Source organism: Neofelis nebulosa, chromosome 17 (assembly GCF_028018385.1).
Source record: "Neofelis nebulosa isolate mNeoNeb1 chromosome 17, mNeoNeb1.pri, whole genome shotgun sequence".
Classification (NCBI taxonomy): Eukaryota; Metazoa; Chordata; class Mammalia; order Carnivora; family Felidae; genus Neofelis; species Neofelis nebulosa.
Window position 1 is genome coordinate 54,170,719 of NC_080798.1, and position 20,536 is coordinate 54,191,254.

General features: G+C 45.3%; 1 long non-coding RNA gene across 1 annotated transcript in view; it reads right to left on the reverse strand.

The window, feature by feature from the left end:
* Nucleotides 1–20,536, reverse strand: part of LOC131499372 (uncharacterized) — an 800,352-nt gene that overhangs the window by 355,534 nt on the left and 424,282 nt on the right. Inside the window, exon 8 of the long non-coding RNA XR_009255831.1 lies at nt 16,407–16,463. This is a non-coding gene — a long non-coding RNA (uncharacterized LOC131499372). The remainder of the gene's footprint in view (nt 1–16,406; nt 16,464–20,536) is intronic.

A 20,536-nucleotide genomic window follows, 5' to 3' on the forward strand; every position in this document is an offset into this window, starting at 1 on the left:
AGGAGCTCGCTTTCTGACAGTAAGGGACAAATGAGCCCAGCCAGGTCTCTGTGCCCTGAACCAGGGGCTCGGAGCAGTGACGGGAACTTGGAGGAAGCCTGCTTCTCTTTGAACTGTCAAGGCTTTGTCTTTATTGTCAGCCTCCTTCAAGGCAGTCCCACCTTTAATAGGACTGAACAAGCCACTCAGCCATCCTACCTCCTACCTGGAGAGTTCCTGTCTCAGGGGACGCGCCCAAGGCCCGGTGACACAAAATGCCCCATGGCACTCTCTCTGGACTGCGTGGGAGTTACCCCTGTAGGTAAAATTTGCATACATCACCAGGCTGCTCCCTCCACGCCCAGAAGTGCCTCTGGGCCCCGGAGTCTGCAGTGGGTTCCTGCAGCCAGGTGTTACCGGGCTGGAAGCGGGCCTCACTGAGACAGTCTGCTCCCTGAGAGGCCCTGGTGCCAAGCGCCTGAGATTAAAAATGACAGGCTGCATTGAAATGTAAATTTACCAGTGAAAAGCAAGTCTTCACTGGTGGAAGTTTACCTCCCAATAATCTGCAGCTCCCTGCAGCACTGCTTGGGGTGAGGCCAGAACCCCCACCTGACTCAACACAGCCTCTACTTAATGCCCTCGTATTTCAGAATGGACAGGGAAGGAAGGAGCTGGGGCGGGGACACGCCCGACCTCAGGGAACCTCACACCGTATGTCGATTGACCCCATTCGATGCTTTTTCTGGGGTGAGAGAGATACCTACCTACATGGTGCACATACACACAGACATTCCGATGGGATCGGGCGAAATCAGACACACCGGGCTCTTGCCTGCCTGCAGGCACACGATCTCCTATAACACAGCCACCTCCGTGCGTTCACGCGCACACGTGCATATATGTAAGTGTGCGTGTGCTGACACACTTACAGGAGTAGGAAGCCATGTTGGGGGTGTGGGGGCACCTGGAGTGGACCTGCTAGGGCTCTCGACCCAGCTTCCCTGAGACGTGCGATCTTGGGCAAGCAAATTCCAGGCCACGCCAGGCCCATATCACACCAAGAGGAACTAGCCAAACACGGAAGACAAATCCTGCGCGGTTTCCTTTACATGTGGGATCTAATACTGTCCAACTCACAGAAGCCGAGAGCGGACGGCAGCTGCCAGGGGCTGGGGGAGGGGTACTCTGTAAGTTTTGCATCGTGTAAAGCATTTCTGGAGATCTGCTATACAGCAGAGGGCTATGGCTAGCAATACTGTGCTGTAGATGTAATATTTTCTAAGAGGGTAGATCTTAGGCGAAGTTCTCAGGTCATAAAACGACAACAACAACAATAGTAAGAGCTGGAGGAAGCGTTGGGAGAAGGTGGGTGTCTCTATAGCCTTGATGGTAGTAATAGGTTCGCAGGTGAACACTGATCCTAAACTCATTGAGTTGCAGACATTAAATATGGACAGTATTAAAAAAAAAAATAGGGACAGTGATTGATGTGTCGATCATACCTCAGTAGAGTGTTTTTCTCTGAAAAGAAGAAAAAACGAGCATAATCATTATACCTTTCCTCTGCTTTTCTTCTGTGGTATAACCAAGGAAAGAAACGGAAGTGCGTGGCAAACCACAGACACTCAGATTGCCGATATCATCGTCATCATCGCCATCATCATCATCACCAGCGCCACCATCACGCCTGTATTTCCCCCGACGGACACCAGTGAGTGAACAAGCCTCTGAGCTATCTGCTCCTTCCTGGAGAGCTCTCCGATTGGAACTGCCTATCACCTCTGGCGGACTGACAAACTGCCCAGACAGGTGACACGGCTGAAGAATCAGAACAAAGTTTCTGCTCGCTGGTGTCTGGCTTAAATGCACGAAAAGGACGCCATAACCACGGCACAAGGAGAAAGGACTCAGCCTGTATCTGCAAGTAAGCTTACTGACGTGGAAGCTCCTGTAAGGGCACCCAGGGTCCAGGAGAATGGCTCTTACTACTGAGACATTACAAAGCCATCTAAGGGGCAGAACATGACCGATAATGACATGAGAAGATCTGGTCCCCGCCCTCCCGTGGGGCACCCTAGTGAGGGGGCAAGTCTGCACACACATCAGGCGAGTGGGGAAGGGTCAGTGCTTGCAGAAGGGAAACACACAGAGTCATGAGAACCCTAGCGAGGGGGCACGTATGCCTCCTCACTGGGAGAGGAGCAGGTGCACGGGGTGACCCTGAGGGAGGCTTTACAGATCAGGGAGATGTTGGCTGGGGTTGGACGATGTGGATGGTCCTGCCGTGATTGAGGTGGGGAGGGTGTCCCTGGCACACTTAGGGGTGTGGCTGCAGCTCAGGGTTATTAGATAGGGACAGCTCGGCACAGAACAGGGAGGCAGGCGGGAGAGAGTTCTTCCACTGCTCGTGCTGGGTAATCGGGTGCTACATCCAGGTCACCGAAATGGAAAGCGGCCTTCAAAATCATCCTTGGTGTCTTTATCATGGCCACAGCCACACTATCTTCAAAGCTCACCTCTTCCGAGAAGCTTTCCCTGACTCCCTGCTATGGTGACCCTTCCGCCATGGCCATGTGTCTTGATGCAGCTGTGGAACCTGTGGCTCATAGTCCCAAGGCCCTATCCAGAGAACACCGCTCGAGCTCAAGAATAATGCACCGAATGGAAAGAATCAGGCCATTTCCGGGGCGCCTGGGTGGCTCAGTCAGTTGAGCGCCCGACTTTGGCTCAGGTCATGATCTCACCGTTCGTGAGTGCGAGCCCCGCGTCGGGCTCTGTGCCTACAGCTCAGAGCCTGGAGCCTGCTTTGGATTCTGCATCTCCTCTCTCTGCCCCTTCCCCGCTCATGCTCTGTCTTCTCTCTGTCTCTTAAAAATGAATAAACATTAAAAAAAATTTTTTTTAAAAAAGAATCAGGCCATTTCCAAAAGGCCAATTATGGTGGGGGAAGATAACTCATTGCTCCTTTTTTATTATTATTATAAACATCCAAAAGCACAGATCCATGCAGACTTGCTGAGCACCTGTGGGGTCAGGAGGAACCCAGCCCCTCTCTCCTGAGTGGCAGCTGTCGGCCTTATCAGGAGGCCCAGAGCCTGCTCCCAGGGCACCTGGGTGGGAGCAGAGGAGCCTACGGCCCGCCCACCAGGGAGCAGGAGAACAGGCCTTCTCCTACAATTGTGGCCTTTACAATTGTGAATTCAAATAACCCGGTTACATAACATGGCATTTGTGACGGCCCATTGTTCTGGCCAGCCCTCTCTGCTTTTGTCCCCTGCTCTGTGCCGGACCCTGAACGCACACCCATGCAGGGACCACGTGGTGATCTGCATTCTCCTTTTCCCCTCTGCTGAAACGGATCCCTGCACCCACCAGTTATTTACCCATATTCCAGTTTCCTCCTCCACAGCATGCCATAGTGTTGTCCAACTAGCTAAACTTAGAGAAGAGGAATCTAGGGGAAGAAAGGTAGAAAGAGGAGCTTGCCTGAGAGCTCTGCAAACAGTTGGTGGGGGGTAGGGGGAGAAGGCAAGAGAGACTCTAGTTCACTGCGTGCGGACGGAACTGTCTCTCCCTCCCTACGTGGCTCACTTTATGATGTCAGCTCACACATCGCTCTAATGAAAACATCCCGTTGCCTCTGTGTGCCAGGGTGCTGTTTTGCTTTGAATATTAATCTTCCGTTTTCGGCGACAAACTGTTTTCTCTTACATAATTCTCTGAAAAAGCACAGGAAAATAAAAATAAAAAAATAAAATAAAATAAAAAACAGGCCATAGACATACTGGCCAAAGTTACATGTCCTTTGGGAAGTTTAAAACGAAAGGAGCAATGCACACTCAATGAAACCAGAAGCATGTTCAGAGATTTCTACCTTTGGCTCCTTGGCAAGGCTTGAAAAGAAGAGATGCGGGGAACAAGGCTGTTGTTAAGTCTTGCTTTGTCTACCTGGAGCTGCTGACTCAACGGTTTTGATGGAACAGATCGTCTTGTTCTTGAGTGCGCCATGGCGAGCAGTCTGCTGCGAGTCAGTGACAGGGATGACGGAACTGGCTGCGGTCTGACACCTGGGGATGCATCGCGGCTAAGCCGTGTGGCCCTCCCGGTTTCCAAATAGCATCTCCAGTTGGGATGTCCAACCATTTCCTTCAGGATCTGGCTCTGCATTACAGGATCTATGGTGGGCGTCAACCATCAGGTTCCCAGAGCCAGGAGCATGGGCTGACCTGACCTAGTGATGTGGTCTGAGTGGCAAAATGTGAGAGCTGGGTTCATGGCGATGTCTTAGCTCCTTCTTGCTGGAGTTCATTCACTCAGGAACCCACTGGGATAAAGAGCGATCACTGTGCAGTGGACATGAACTCAACACTTTAGAGGTGTTATATCACTTAATCCTCCCAAGAGCCGTATTATTATCCCAATTTTATGGATAAACACAGTGCAGCCTACAGAGGTGGACTGGGCCAACTCAAGGCCAAACAACTACCAAGGGAGGAAGAAGGATGTTGAATCTGGGAAGGCTGATGCCAGGGGCCAGTAGTCAAAAGGAGAAATACCTATGCCCCATCCAGTCTTTCCTTCGGGAAACATATTTTGGTCGCTTTTATGTTTACTTGTTTGATGGAAAAGTGAAACAATGCCCTTTGTTTTCACAGCGAAAAAAGTGGCGGAGCAAAACCCCAACAGTGTGATATACTGTCACGTCTTCACGGATAGAGGTCGTATTAGTCTTTTATGGCACTGTGACGAATTATCACAAACTCCATGGCTTAAAATGACACCCACTGTTACCTGGACGTCTCTACAGGTCACAAGTCCAGATGGGACTGGCAGGGCGCTCTGCCCAGGGTCTCACAAGGCCAGAGTCAAGGTGTGAGCCAGGCAACACACTACCATGAACTTCTAGGAAGGAATGTGCTTCCAAACTTAGTCAGGTTGTGGGCAAAATCCAGTTTCTTGCTGTCGTAGAACTGAGGGGTCAGCTTCCTCCCTGGCTGCCAGTGGGGCCCCTCTCTGCTTCTCAAGACTCCTCTGGGGTCCTCATCACGTGGCCTCTTCCATCTTCAAAGCCAGCAATGGCACATCAAGTCCTCCTGGTGCTTTCAATCTCTCTGACTTCTTTCTGCCACCAGTCAAAGGAAACGCACTGACTTTTAAGGGTTCATCTGATGGGGTCAAGTCCAACTGGCTAATTTCTGTATGTTTCAGGAACTTGGGACTTTACTTACATCTGCAAAACTCCTTCACGGAACCTAGATCCTCATTTGAATGAATAATCAGGGGATAGGAATCTTGGTGGGGGACATCTTTAGAAATGTGCTTACTACGAAGATAAAATTGGGCACTGGCAGACGGGCATTTGAGCAGTGGGTAGAGAGGAGTTTGGGAGGGGCTGTTCCTTAGATGGGCCTTTCCTTTGTATGCCCTTGTTGCCTCCTGCCTATGCTTCCGACATATGCTTTCACATCAACAGATGGATTCCTTGTCTTTCTGCTGAGACTCATTTTCCCCATTTGTGGAAAGTTAAGGGGGGGGTTAAAATTACGCAAAACCTCTGAGTATTTGAGATAATTAAATTAAGATGATGCTTGCAGGTTTCATACAGTACCTTCATGTAATAGATGTTCAATAAGCATTAGATATTGTCATTACTGATATTTTCTATGATTAATTACATCATTAGATGCAACGCTGTTCATGCTAATAAAAATGTACGTGGGTGATTTTAGGAGGAGGTGATACTTAAGATCCTTTTTAAAGACAATTTAGAAAGTGTTTTAGAAAGTGTTGGGTGTTTGCTTTCAGTCTCAATTGCCCAGGCACACACATTTATTCCATCTTTTACCCCAACTGTGCATTCCTCCGGGAGAAAATGTGCCCTACCCAGGGTGCTCGGAAGTCCTCGGAGAAGCTACATCATGGGAATAATAATGACAAAGACAATAGCCAGTGTGTTTAGGACTTGGTCTGGGCCACGAACCCGACCGCACACTTTACGTATGTTGACTCTTAATCTTTGCTATAACCTTGTGAAACGGATTCCATTACGATTCCCCTTTTACTGAAGAAGACACTGGGGCTGGGTGAGATCTCACAGCCTGTAGGAGGCAGGGGTACACACACACCCAAGCAGCCGGGCCCAGCTTCAAGTATTTCTCTACCCTTTCTTCCTCTCCTGCTGATTTATCATTCACTTGTCTTCAATGTGCTCAGCTTATCTGCTCATTTTTGCACACAGCTTACCCACTGCCTGGATTGCCAGCTCCCAATTTCCACTTTCTTTTCTATTTGCCTTGCTCTCATGCTTTATGCATCTTCTGAAATTTTAATGTGCATACAAATGGCCTAGAGACCAGCTTGAGATGAACTGAGGAATTCTGAGGTGGAGCCTGACACTTCAGATTCCTAACAAGCACCCAGGGACACTGCTCCATGGACCACACTGTGAGTAGCAAGACTCGGGTGGACCATGGGCTCCATGGGCGTAGAGATCGTGGCCGTGATTTCTGCAGCTCTGGGGCCTGACAGTCTGCTGGTGAGCTCCACAGGCAGTCCATAGATAAGTACAGAGTGAATGGAGGAAGGAATGAATAAAGGTATCCCTTCCCTCTAACTGGACCTTCTCCGTGGTCAATTTTACGTGACTGCCTGAAATCAGAGAGGCCTCCATTCAAACCACATTTCCAACCTAAGACACATGTAACATCAAACAACTTAACAGCTCTGGGTCCCAATTTTCTCTTAGAATAAAAGGGCATAATATCACAGCACCTTGCCCATTGTTGACTTTGAACAAGTGAGGAGAAATGAGATCCCTCAATTTCGATCCCACGCTTGGGGTCGATAATATCTCCATTGAGACTAGAGTAGACCCTGGAACTTCATCAGCTGTTGGCACATTGGTCCCATGGGCGGAGACATTCCTCCTACCTCCTCAGTCCATTTCCAGTTGATCCACTCACCACCCATATAGTGAGGTTTTGTGCCAAAGAGAGAAGCAGGAATGAGCCAGGGAGTGATCTAAGGAGAGCAAGGATAGGCACTGAAGGCTCTGGGAATCGTTTAGCAGGTGGGGGGGGGGGGGTCCGCCGACGTCACAGTTTTCCCGGCAGGCATCGAGGTAAACAATGGAGGCCTAGAACATCACTTTCAATGATGGCCTGTACCGGCTGACTGATTCTCCTCTTCCAGCCATCACATTTTTCCACTTCCAAACCTACTGAGAATTTCTCCTGGGAAGCTAATCTTGGCTTTCGCACACACATACTACGTAAAAAATGAGTAGCACAAATCACTGGATCTCCAAGTCCAAGGCAAACTTTTCAGTAGAGCCCTTTATTGAGTATCCCTTCTGAGAAATGACATATCGTTCAAGCTTTGCTGAAATATCTGCTGGGCATCTTAATTTCTCTATTTCCAGGTCTCCTTTGAAAGTTTTTTTTCTTCGGAATGTTCTTTTATTTTTTCCTTTCTTCTTTCCTTTTTCTCTCTCTCTCCCTCTCTTTCTGTGTCTCCCCCTCCCTCCCTCTCTTTATCTCTCTCTCTTCCTTCCTCTGTCCCTTTCTTTCTCTATTCTTCCTTCCTTCCTCTTTCTTCCTTTCCTTTTCTTTCTTTTCTTTTTCCTTTTCTTTCTTGCTTTCTCACTGGATTTCCCAAAGAACATGAGCAAACAAGGAAAAGAAATTCTACTTCCCAGACAAAAATCTAAGTGCCTACCACTATAGACAGTGTGACTTAAGGAAAGTTTTTATAGCCTTCTCTTAAAAAAAAATGTAGTTGAGGTTCCCCCATAAAGAGAAAAAATAAAGAGGGAAAATGGCTCAAAACATAAACTGAGATATTAACTGAGAAGGCCATTCAAACACAGGAAAGTATTGAAACGATCACAGTTCACACGGGTTTAGGGCAGAGACCCCCTGGTGTCGACGGGTATAAGGTGAGAACCGGCTGGCAGTCCCTGGATCTGATTACTGCACACACTTCCCGTCACCAAGAGTGAGCACCTAGTTAATAATGATGGCTGTCAGCCAATGGATGTCAACAATCTCCCCCACCACAGCCCCCTCCCCTTGCCCTGGCCAAGAACATGATGTTCTGGTGGCTTTGGTTTGGGCTTGACTGAAGTGTCCCCACCTCTGAATGCCTTTGTATCCATCTCTGGCAACCCACGGACCTTTCCTCATCTCCACTGCACTCATTTGGGCCCTTTCATGATTCCTAACTAGTGGTTATTCAGTCATAATTGAGGCAGGAATCAGATCCTTACCTTATAATCAGAGCCAGCCAGTTATCATGGGGCTCAGCAAGTTGATTCAATGCCACAGGGAAAATATATCATTCTGGGGTTTGGTTTAGACATTTGCATTCCCTGATTTCTTTCTCCTTCCAACTTAGACCATTACCCAAAACTCTGCAGGCTCTGAGGTTAAGCAGACCTATATTTGAACCCAGCATCTACCAGTATTAGACTGGAGAGCCCTGGACAAATTTCCTGTTGTCATTACTTAGTTGTTTGTGAGTCTTTTTGTTGTTGTTGTTATTTTAGTTATTTTTAGAAAGAGTGAGACATAATAGTAAGGAGTCCAAATTCAGTGTGTTTCATTTACCCATGGAATCAGTCATTCTGGGCACACATTAGGTACTTTCAAACTAGAGTGTTTGGAGAACAGAAAGCAAGCATACTTTTTGCACTTCAGAAATGGTGGCCATGGTCAGGTCTGAATCAGTCTGGTTGAGGCCAGGCAAGATTCTCCTCCTAGGCCCCCAGGCATGCAGCTACCCTTATACTCCCATGTTCCAACACATGTGGCTCCACAGGGACACCAGATGCACGTGCATGTCTGGCTTTGTTCATTTCCTCAGACCATCATGCTCATCACCGGCCTCAGGATCTTTGCATGTGCCATTTCTTTCACTTAGCATCCTCTTCTTTCACTCAATAAGTATTTTTTTTCAGCACTCACTACATGTCAGGCACTTGTCTAGGGGATACAGTGGTGACCAAGACTGTGACCTCATGAGGCTTATGTTTTATGGGTATGTGAAAGTAGGGGTAATTGTGGGAAGGCTGAAGCAAATAATCCAATCCAGAGATAATCTGGGAGTGATGAGTACTATGAAAATAATCAAACACAGTCATGGGAGAGAAAGTAACTGAACACAAAGGTCAATGAAACCCTCTTTGAGGAAGATATTTGGAATTAAGGAGATATTTTGCACTGAGCTATAAATGGTGCAGATTGTGTGACTATTTCAACGAGGATCATTCCAGACTGAGTAGCAAGAGCAAAAGCCACATGGAGTAACTTGCTCCTAGGATGACTGCCAGTGAGTTCTTCACTCCCCACACGTCTGCACCTTCTCAGCGCCGAGAAGTGGAATCATTTCTCCCTTGTTCTTGGATCCGAGCTGGCTTTGGCAATTCCCTTGGCAATTCGAATGGGACAGAAGTGACATGCTGGGACTGTTGAGGCCAGGTCATTAGAAACCCTGCAGGTTCCACTTGGGCCTGCTGGAGCACATTCATGGGGGGCACCCGCTCAGATCTCACTGTCGTGCTCCACAGAGAGGCCACAGGCAGATGCATCGTTCAACTGACCCAGCTGAGCTCCTAGCCCACTGCCAACATCAACTGTCACTTACGTGAGGGAGCCATCTTGAATGTCCAGTCCTGCAGAGTCTCGGCCAACAGCTGATTGCGCCTATCAGCAGAAGTCACCCAGTTGAGCCCAGTCAACCACAGAACTAGGAGAGGTGATCATCAAGTGTTATTAAATTTCACCACGTTTGGGGGTGATCTGTTACACAGCAGGAGATAATCATAACACCCTGTGACTCTGCTCTGTCCACCTCCAGTCCATTTCGCCTTGTTAATTCCTTCTTATCTTTCAACTCAAACATTATTCCCATAGAGGAACCTTCCTACAACCCTCACCCCAGATGCTCAGGCACCTTCCTGTATATTCTCAGAATTTGTATTTTACCTTCATAGCACTAATAATAATTTATAGTTTGTATTTATTTTTATGGTTACTTATAATTGCCCCCTTCTATGCTCAATGATAATTCTCTATGTGTTTTGCTCACCATAACATCCCCAACATTTAGCATAGAGCCTGGCACCTAGTAGGTAATCAATAAATATTTGTTGAATAAAATAATAAAACAACAATGGAATGAATGTGTTGGCTTCAGGAAAAAAAAAGGGCATCCAGTTGTCAAAGTTAACATACTTGATAACAGATATTGTCCCCAAATACTAATTCATGTCTGGTGGCCATATCTAGCTAGACTTTTTATCAAAGAAAGTTTAGAAGTTAAAATATCAACAGTCCAGGACAGGTGGAGCCCCAGAAGAATTGGTTAAAAGATGGTTCTGTGACCTTCCAGAGGATGAAGAGTCCCTAAGTGGGCAGAGACCCTATGGGATAAGAGTAAGATCCTGGGATCCTTCTGGTACTCAGCTACTCCCAGGAGAGTCAGCAACCTGAAGCTCCTTTAATATCCCCAGCATCCCACACCAAAGCCATAAACAGTATGCACTCAAAGATGCCTCCCGAGCTTCTAAAACACAGCCCACAAAACTCCTCCTGGTTTACCTTCCTTCCACATTAGAAGCCTGTTTTCCTGCTTACTGCCTTTATATATTAAAAATAGTTTTTATGTCTTACTGCCAGACATTAAGAACTTACTTATCAGGTACTATGCCAAGTGCTTTCCATGCATTATCTCACCTAATCCTCCCAGAAGCCTATGAGGAGAGCATCTCCCAATTACAGATTGAGTAAACTAAGGCACAAAGAGGTTAAGAAATTTGCCCAAAGCCATGGAGCTAACAAGAAGCAGACCTAGGTCTCAAAAACAAAACAAACAACAAAGAATCAAATGTGTGTGTGTGCACGCACACACGCACACACACACAGATTTGAATGTGTCCAAAACACAGATTTTTACACATTCTGCTTCAATGCCTCATAAAAGAGAACATGTTCTCCTGATTTTGCCCCGCCCTGGCTCAGAACCAGTTAACGTGGCTCTGGGCCGGACACACCATAGGAGACGGCATGTGGTCATGACCTACCAAGGTTTAAACCCTGACACTTCCAGCAGGGGGGTCAGACTCCCCTTCTCCACCAGGGCCCAGCAGCCTTGAAGCACATCTGAATGGGCATCGCGGGCACAGAGAAGGAGCTCAGCCCCCAGCCAATCGCAGGCACAGGCGGGCAGGGCGGATCACCCTGTGGCACTCTCAGGACCCAGGGGACGGGGGTGCTGAGTACACTGTCAAGCTGAAGCTGGGGAAAGAGCTTGGATCTCAGGAGAATCCCCCGAGAAACACGGCCACAGTGAAACATCAGGTGCAACACGGCTTTATTCTGGGTGGGCCAATTTTGAAATTCAAGACTGATAAACATGTCTGGGAATTTGAGAGACTGACTCAGAAATCCCCGGGCCCTTGGCCCTACCATTACGTGAAGGCTATAGATCCCACAAGTGAGCTTGCTCTAATCTTCTCTGCGCTTCCCTGACTCTCCCCGCCTCCCCATCCCCGCCCTGTGTGATAGCTGCCTCAGCAAGTGTGAATCACGAAACCACATAAACTGCAACAAGGCCATCCTCCTGCCGACTTCTGGGAACATAAACAATAATAATGTAAATGCAACGTACTAAAGGCTTAAGCAAAGTGCTTAAAGGAAATCTATATTTTTTATGTAAACAGTCTTCTGTTTACAGACGTGGTAACAGTCGTTCTGCTCAACTCTGGGAGATCTGAAACCAGTTTGCCCTAGAAGCAAAGGGTATAACCTCTGGCCAGGAGAGTGCAAAGGAAAGAGAACGCAAAAACCTCACTTTTAAACGTCTCTTCCCCCTTCCCCTTCTGCAGCGCTGGCTGGTGATACCTCTGTTAGGTGGTTAGACATGTGCATTTTCCTTTGCATAGCTCTCAAAGAACCCTTTGTAGGGCAAAAGGTATGGGGTGTGTGCGAGCATGTGGAAATGAAAGAGAGAGAGAGGAAGAAAGGGGAGGGGGAGGTTAAGGTGTTAGAGAAGGAGCTTAAACTCAGACACTGCACAAACCATGAAAACCTTTCCCACCATTTCTATGTCTCCTTTTGTCTCAGAGCCGAATATTGATCCTAGGTGGTGATCTACATGGCTAGAAAATGTCAGACAACTTGAAAATTCCTGATTGTTGCTAACCACAAATATTCAGGATTTGTGTTATCTAGGTTATAATGAGAACCTGCCAGGGAAAAATTCAGACATACAAATCTTTGTGTAAACTACCTTAAGAGTCTTAAGCTGACAAAAGCCAGAGCAAAGTCTGAAATTTTGTCCTCAGAGTACCCATAATTGAGTCTCTGGCTCTTCATATATTGTAACAGGATTCCAGCAGAACTTGGGTTTTCCACGTATGCCATTCTCTGTTGGGGCCAGAAAAGTCTTACTTCGTTCCGTGGCCTCCCTGATCTAAATATCTGGGAACCGTAGGGGTTATGGGGTAAGACGGTTTTCAACGTTCTGGGCACTGATGGAGGAAGGGGTGAGAAGAGTCTCCACATGACCCTCCTCCTGACCGCTGTCACTCTTGTCTGTCCAGAGTCCAACCCCTTCTTCTTCTAGGTGTTTAGGCCAATCACACCTTCACCTCCAGAAATTTAGACCTTGAGCACTATCACCCGGTCAAAAAACAATGGCAGCTAACAATAGCTATCTCATCGAAGCCAACGGAATGAATGATGAGATGCCTGCAGTAACATGAGAAAAAGTGGAACCAGTTTTGGTCATCCCTGCCTCCCATCCTGGAAAACCAACCTGCGGTAGGAGAGCTTAACCATATTCTGAGACTAATTAGCTGATCCTGGCTGTCGGACCACACAAAGGGAGGCAAACCTTTGTAGAGCACAGACACAAATCTTTTTTTTTCTCCTTTTTTTGAGGACATTTTTGGGGGGCACCATTTTTTTTTTAATTCAAAATATACACAACAAAATGTGCCATTTTAATTATGTCTCATAACTAAATATACAGTTCAGTGGCATTGAGTACATCCACTGCGTTGTACAACTATCAATCACTACTATCAGTTTCCAAAACTTACTCATCAGCCTGGAGTTTCCTACCCCCCTCTCCCCCTCTGATCTACTTTCTGGCTCTGCGAATTTGTCTCACATGAATGGGTCACACATTAATCGTCGTTCAGTGTCTGGCTCATTTCACTTAGGATAATATTTTCAAGGTTTATCTACACTGTAACAGGTATCAGAATTTAATTTCTTTTTAAGGTTGAATAATATCCCATTGTACGGATACACCACATTTTGTTTATCCATTTATATGTTGATGGACATTTGAGTCGTTTCCACCTTTTTGGTATCTGGGATAGTATTGCTATGAAACATTGGTGTGAAAGTATCTGTTTGAGTCCCTGTTTTCCGTTCTTTTGGATATGCACGTGGGAGTTGAACTGATGGATCATGTGGCAGTTCTATATATATATATGTTCAGGAGGAAATGCCAGTGTTTTCCTCAAGTCTTTAACAGACCAAGTGAATGGGCCCACTTGACATCTAAACCATACCCAGGTCTCATATGGGCTGATGTACTCTGACTACAGAAGAGAGATTAAGGAATCAACAAAACGAAGAACCACTAACTTGTATAAGACACCTAGAGGGGCCAATCCTGTAGTGATTTCCTCACACTATTTCTTTTAATTCTTAGCGTAACCATATGAAACAAGTCTTTTTAATTTTATACCCTCTCCCCAATTATCTTTAGCAGATAAAATTGAGTTTCAAAGCATAGGAAACTTTCCAAGGTCACCACAAAATAAATCTTTTTGGACTCATGTTTGTGCCATTCTCTACCACAGAACCCCTTAGTCAAACAGAACACATATGAGGTAAATGATCCTGAGCAGGGAAATCATCTAGCCCGCTCACCCAGAAGTCTAAACTGGTTTCCTAGGTGAAGTTCCAAATTTGAAGGCAAAGCATGGGTGAGTTCCCTGAAGATTCTGTTTTCTGGCCCCAAATCACCCCTGCCTGGGCCAGGGTAGTGAGTAACAAATAAAGAGGAAGGAAGGAAGGAAGGAAGGAAGGAAGGAAGGAAGGAAGGAAGGAAGGAAGGAAGGAAGGAAGGAATGGAGGGAGGAAGGGGGGAAGGAAGGAAAGAGGGAAAGGAAGGAAAGGAAAGAGGGAAAGGAAAGGAAAGGAAAGGAAAGGAAAGGAAAGGAAAGGAAAGGAAAGGAAAGGAAAGGGAAGGGAAGGGAAGGAAAGGAAAGGAAAGGAAAGGAAAGGAAAGGAAAGGAAAGGAAAGGAAAGGAAAGGAAAGGAAAGGAGGAAGATGAAAAGCAGAAAATAGCAAGGCCATCTGGTCAACAGTGGGTCTGTAACCTCCAGGCAATCATGCATTCTGTGCTGGCTAGCCTTTCACATGAAGCTGTCCCTGCTGAGGTTATATCCCTCCTCACTGTGGCCTCAAGGAAACCAAGAAACACACTCATTGCTTCTTTGGTTATTTTATAAACAGTGCTTGGAAACCACGAGTCATTATCACTCTCCTGACCAGCCAGTCAGACTTTCCATGCCCTTGTGTGCCATGCCCTTAATCTTCTCAAAGCCAGCAGCATCATTCCTTTAAACCAAGAGGATTGTTTACTTTGGCCATAATCAGGGGAGAGTTTAGGTATCAGCCTGTCCTCTCTTAGTGCCCAACAGGGCTTTAGGGCTATAATCCAAACATTCATCCCACCATCCATTCTTTTATGCACGCAATCGTCCATGCACTCCTAGATCCTTCAAGTTTTGCCCAGGCAATTATATATTCATATATCCATTCATCCATTCATCTATTCATCCTTCCACCCACCCATCCATTCATTTATTGATGCAAGTATCCACCCATATAGTTCCTTTTAATCTTTCAACTACTTATCAATTCCTCAATGTATCCACCCACTTACCCAATAACCAATACAGTAATTTATCCACTCATTTGTGCATAGATGCATCCATCCTTTTATCACCCACTCAATTGCTCACCGCTTCTTCACTCAGTCACCCAATCACCCACTTATTCAACCACCTAACTACCTATTCCCTAAGTCTGTAATCACCTATCATGAGCCAGGCACCGGTGCTGATGTGGGAGGAATAAATGTGAACAGTACGGTTACCCATTCCCCCATCCACCTACAATCTCCCATCGATCAGCATCTATCCATTTATCCACCCTGTAGAATTCCACCCCTGTGGGCACTGACATCATTACTGGGAGGCTCCCAGTGAGGTTCAAAGAGAGAAGTAGAGATGAACCCAGATTCAAGTCCATGCAGAGAGTGCAACCAAAATGGTAGGTGGGAAGGACTGGCTAAGAGACAAAAACTAGTCAAGAGACAAAATACCAGAACCGAAGTTAAAAAGGAAGCAAATTTGCAATGGTGCATGTGAATATGGAATCTGCAGAGATTCATTTGGGTACCACCATTACTCACAGAGATATTGAGAAATAATTCTGAGCCTTCCTGAGGGTCAGAAGGAAGCTTAAAAAGGTGTCAAGATGATTAAGACACTTCCATGTATCTATCCACCCATCCATCAGTTCATTCATTTATTCACATATCTACACACCCATATATTTATACATCTATCCATCTACATTTGCATTGTTCAACAACTGTAGCACTGGCTCTTAATCAGGGCTCCCTGAATTGGTACAATCACATGAATGCAATTCATTCTTGTACAGAAGTGCAAATTAAATATTTGCTGAATAAATTAATGAGTGCTCTCAGTTATGACTAGATAAACCCAAACCAAAAAGGTGGTGGCCTGATCAGATAATGTGGCTGGCTCTCAGGCTGGTAGGAATAAGTTTACTTTTCATATGATTGCTTAATGACAACGTGCGGGATTCATCCTACCTGCATTTGAGAAATGGATATGCCCAGACGAGGCCATGACTAGTTTAGGCATGTCTAAAGGGACTTGGTTTTAGCTGTGTGACAAAGTGAATCCAACTCCCTCAATATTCTAACACACCACTGGAAAGGGCGAAGGCCAGATTCACGCATTAGGAGCTCATCAGCCAGATCTCAGGATTCAGTGGATCCAATTATTTTTGCTTAACACCACTTTACGAGGCCACCATAGAGACCCTTAATCAAACTGACTGTATGGGATAACTACATTTATGTAAACAGAACTCTGACTTGCTCAGTTGAGGAAGATTACCATGAGTTTGGTCAATATAGACAAGCTGTCTGGACAACTCAGAGTGAAATCTTGTCTTTTATTTCTGAAAAACAAAGTTAAGTAAGCCCTTTCAATTAAACCTGGAGGCAACAGCATGTCAGCAGCACACAGTGGATATGGGAGATAAAGCCAGAGAAAGGCAGATTTCCATCTGTCATCACTTACCACATCTGTGGTCTTGGGCAGGTTACATTGAGTGTCTCTAATCTTCAGTTTCCCCGTCTGTAAAATACAGGAAAACCATCCTTTACTTGACCCAGCTGGATTCTAGTCAGTACCCTATAGAAATATCTATACTCTCGATGCCTGACACAAAGGAGGCACCCAAAATTGGAGCTCCCAGTACGTTGATTTTCTAAATAGTTACTCTGTCTATTTCACTTTTCTTGAGACCACTCATTTAAAAAAAAATTTTTTTTTTAACTCTTTTAATACCTGTTAGGAACACTTGACTCTGCGAAGGGCTTCCCTGTCTCTTGCCTCATTTGCATGTCAACATCACCATCGTTGTCATTATCCCCCAAACTATAACCACTTCCATTCTGCAGATAAGAACACCGAGGCCCAAGTGGAATGAGTAACTTACCCACTTTATATCAGACTCAGAACTTGAATCCGTCACCAACAGGCTCTGAGCCCAGTTTTCTTGGTATCAGCAGGTTATAAATAGCAGACCCAAGAAAACAAACAGAAGAGGCAAAAGGCCACCAAATCGCCTGAGACCCATCCAGAGTGGTCTTGCTTATGTAACAAGTATGCAGTTTGCTAAGAAGACCCAAGTAGACATATGTACTCATGGCACTTGTGTTCTTCCACACGTGTGAGCAATATCATTAAACACCATTGTGACCTTTCGATTGGCCTCCAACATCCAAGACGATCCTCTAACCTGAAAAGCTGTCCTATTTGCCCAGATTCCTACAAGGAGCCTGTGTTTTATTTCACTCTTTTCCTGGGTGTGCTTCTATTTTCTTATTTATTTATTTGAACTACTAAATTATCTAATTAGTGACATATACCGTTGACACATGGGCCACTATGAATATTTACTGCACACTTGTTCACGCATTTATCTAAATAGGTGGCATGCCAGCGCCATGTAATAAGGAATAATGATTCTTCAGGAGAGTTACAGGAAATTATAGGAGGGGGAAAAAGTTTTGCACAGTGGGTTGCAGCTTCCAACCACATCTATCAATTCTTCCTGAGATAGAGCAATTGCATAGTAATGACAAAAAATTTATAGTAATGAATAAATCAATACTCAGCTCTGCGGCAGTTTCAGATGTTACTTTTATAGGTCTTCCCGTGTCTATTATATATCCCTTAGCTCTGGAGCTGAGAGAGTGCAGTGAATGCCAACAGCTATAGGAGAAAGGGAATAGCTCAGACTCCTAAGAACATGGTGATCCATCACGATCCCCTCTCAGGGAGACCCATTTATATCTCTGAGCCCTAACATGGAGCAGCTTACAGTGATCAACTACTCGGTGGACAAGTGTTTGTTTTAAGAATGGAGCTGTCATTTCATACTGAGCAAAATGGAAATGCAAAAACAAACAAACAAATAAACAAACAATTATGTAGGGAGGAGTAGGATCTCCCAGGGCTTTATTCATCCAGCAAATATCAGCACACAGTAGGCCAAGTGCCTACTAGGTACCAAGCATAGTTCTGGGCAGGGGTCAGCAAAGCTTTTTTTCTGTAAACAGACATACAGTAAATATTTTAGGTTTTACAGGCCAAATCGTCTCAGCTGCCACATAGCAACTCTGTCTCTGTAGTGCAAAATCAGCCATATACGATTTGTTAAAAAATGGGTACAGCTAGGTTCCTCCGAAATTGATTAACAAAGAAGGTGATGGGCAGGGCTTGGCCTGTGGGATACAGATTGCCCAGCTGCTATACAGAGCCACAATTCCCCAAAGGATGACCCCTCCTTCAGTGGACCGTGGGATGAGTGGGTAGGGACACAGACCTGGTATAAATGACTTAGAATCACACAAGGACATTTAATGCCAACTATAAGTCTCTTGCAATGATTACACCAAGCAGAGAGTCTCTATAGGGTGCTAGCCTTTACTATCTCTCCAACATTTTGTTAACCTCTTTTTCAACAAAAAGAGAGCTCCCAAGACTCAATATTGGCAAGGAACAGCTTCTAGAGATTCAACTATTGTTCCTTTTTTCTTTTTTCTGAATTTCTATTTATGGCAAGTAATGCTTGTTTCTGTTTACCATTTAGAAAGGCAGAAACAGGGTTTTTTAACCTTGGCACTATAGACAGATGTGCTGGAGGTGGGATGCTGTGAACTGTAGGATGTTTTGTGGCATCCCTGGTCTCTACCCACTGGATGCTGGTAGCACAAACCATGCCTCTATCACTTCTCCCATGATATCAAATAACTATTTAATCTCCCCTCCCTCACCTTTCTCCTCTTTCCAATGGGTATGATGATGACAGTAGCCCTAACCTGATTGAATTGCTGTGAGGATTAAATCAATTCATTCATGCAAAGCAATCAGAAGAGAGCCCACCTGGGAAAAGCATTCAATAAATATCAGCCATGGTTATTCATGCTAGTAACAAAATGTTTCTGCTTTAAATATGTTTATTTGTCTGGTAACTTATTCAAGGAATCCAATTTGAAGAAAATACTAAATAAACAATATTTCAGATGGCATAAAGATATGTCAGGTTTATGGAGATGTCTTGTAAGTAAGTTAAAGTTGTGAAACTAATGTATTTAAAGAGGGGGATTCGGGTGTGTTTTAATCCGAGCTCTATCACGCATTAGATATGCAACTTTGGACCAGCTACTGAGCTTCTGTGACCTCTGGTTTTCTCACTGGGAGGAAAATGGTGCACTCTCGGAGAAGTGTCGTAAGGCAAAATCGAGACAATGTTCTCAGGAGTTGCTCAACACAACGTAGGTACTCAATAAATGTTACTTCTTGCCCTCCCTGTCCTTATCGTTAGTAACTCTTACTGGTTGCATCGGCCATCTGCTGTGTAACAAATAATGCCAAAACTTAGTGGTATAAAACTACATCCCTCATTAGCTCACGATTCCATGGGTTGGCAATTTGGGATGAGCTCAGCAGGGTGGTTCTTCTGCCGATCTTAATTAGGGCCACTCACACGGCAGCTGGATGAACCAAGATGGCCTCATTCGCATGTCTGTCTGTAGGGCCTCCTGCTGCTATCGCTCTCAACCTCCACAAGGCTAGCCTTGACCTCTGTCTGGAGGCAGGTGTGTCCCAGAAAAGTGAGAAGAAGCTACAAGGCCTCTTGAGGCCTAGACTCAGAAGTCACACCACATTCCTTCTACCACATTTCAGTACTCAAGACAGGCCACAAGGTCATCTCACATCAAAGCATGGGGAAACAAACTCCACTTCCGATAGAAGGAGGAGAGCAGTCACCTTGCAGGGAGTGCCATTCAGTGGGATCCTTTCTGTAACAAGCTGCCACGCGGTCTGCCAAGAGCTGTAGTGCACATCCTCTCTCCTATTTTCCCATAAGAACACACTGGATGCCATTCACGTGACTAACATGCACCTCTGCGGGTGTCCAGCTGTTCACAAAGCCCCCCCAAATCACATGAGAAGTACAGTATATCACAAAGACTCAGAATCACCACAATTAATAATGGCATATATGTTCAAGGTCACCCACTGCAGTTTACATTATTGCCAAGAGAGCCTATGGAATCCGTAGTATTTCCCACTCTGTTCTAAATGTTGCTTCTCTTACATTCAAGAAAAAATGGTCAACATGAGACATACACCGTGAGATTATTACAAAGATTAACCTTAAGTCTCTTTTCCTTGATAAAACATGCCATTTATATCAAACGTTAACACTACAATATTAATAACAAATTGTATTAGTAGATCTCGAAATTGATTTGGGCATGATTCATTAGTCCATGTAACTTATTCAATTTAGGAATTCATTCTCACCCACTGTTTTCAGTAGCCACAGTCTAAAAGTAACGTTAGTCTTTTTCTTGTTACTTTTTCTTCTCTCTGGATCGTGACTTTATGGTGATTTTTCTCCAGCACATACCATCAACCTTTTCAAAGATATACTTTAAGTCTGTATGTTATCAACAGCTGCACCACTTCCTATATGTAGGTTTAAAACATCAGACTTTCTGGCCACAAACAAGATCACTTCTAATCTACACACTTCAACAGTGTTCACACCCATCAGAGACTGTAGGCTTGGCTTCCCACGCTGTCACCTACCTTCCTCCAGTTTGGATTCCGTGGTCCATCCCTACAACAAC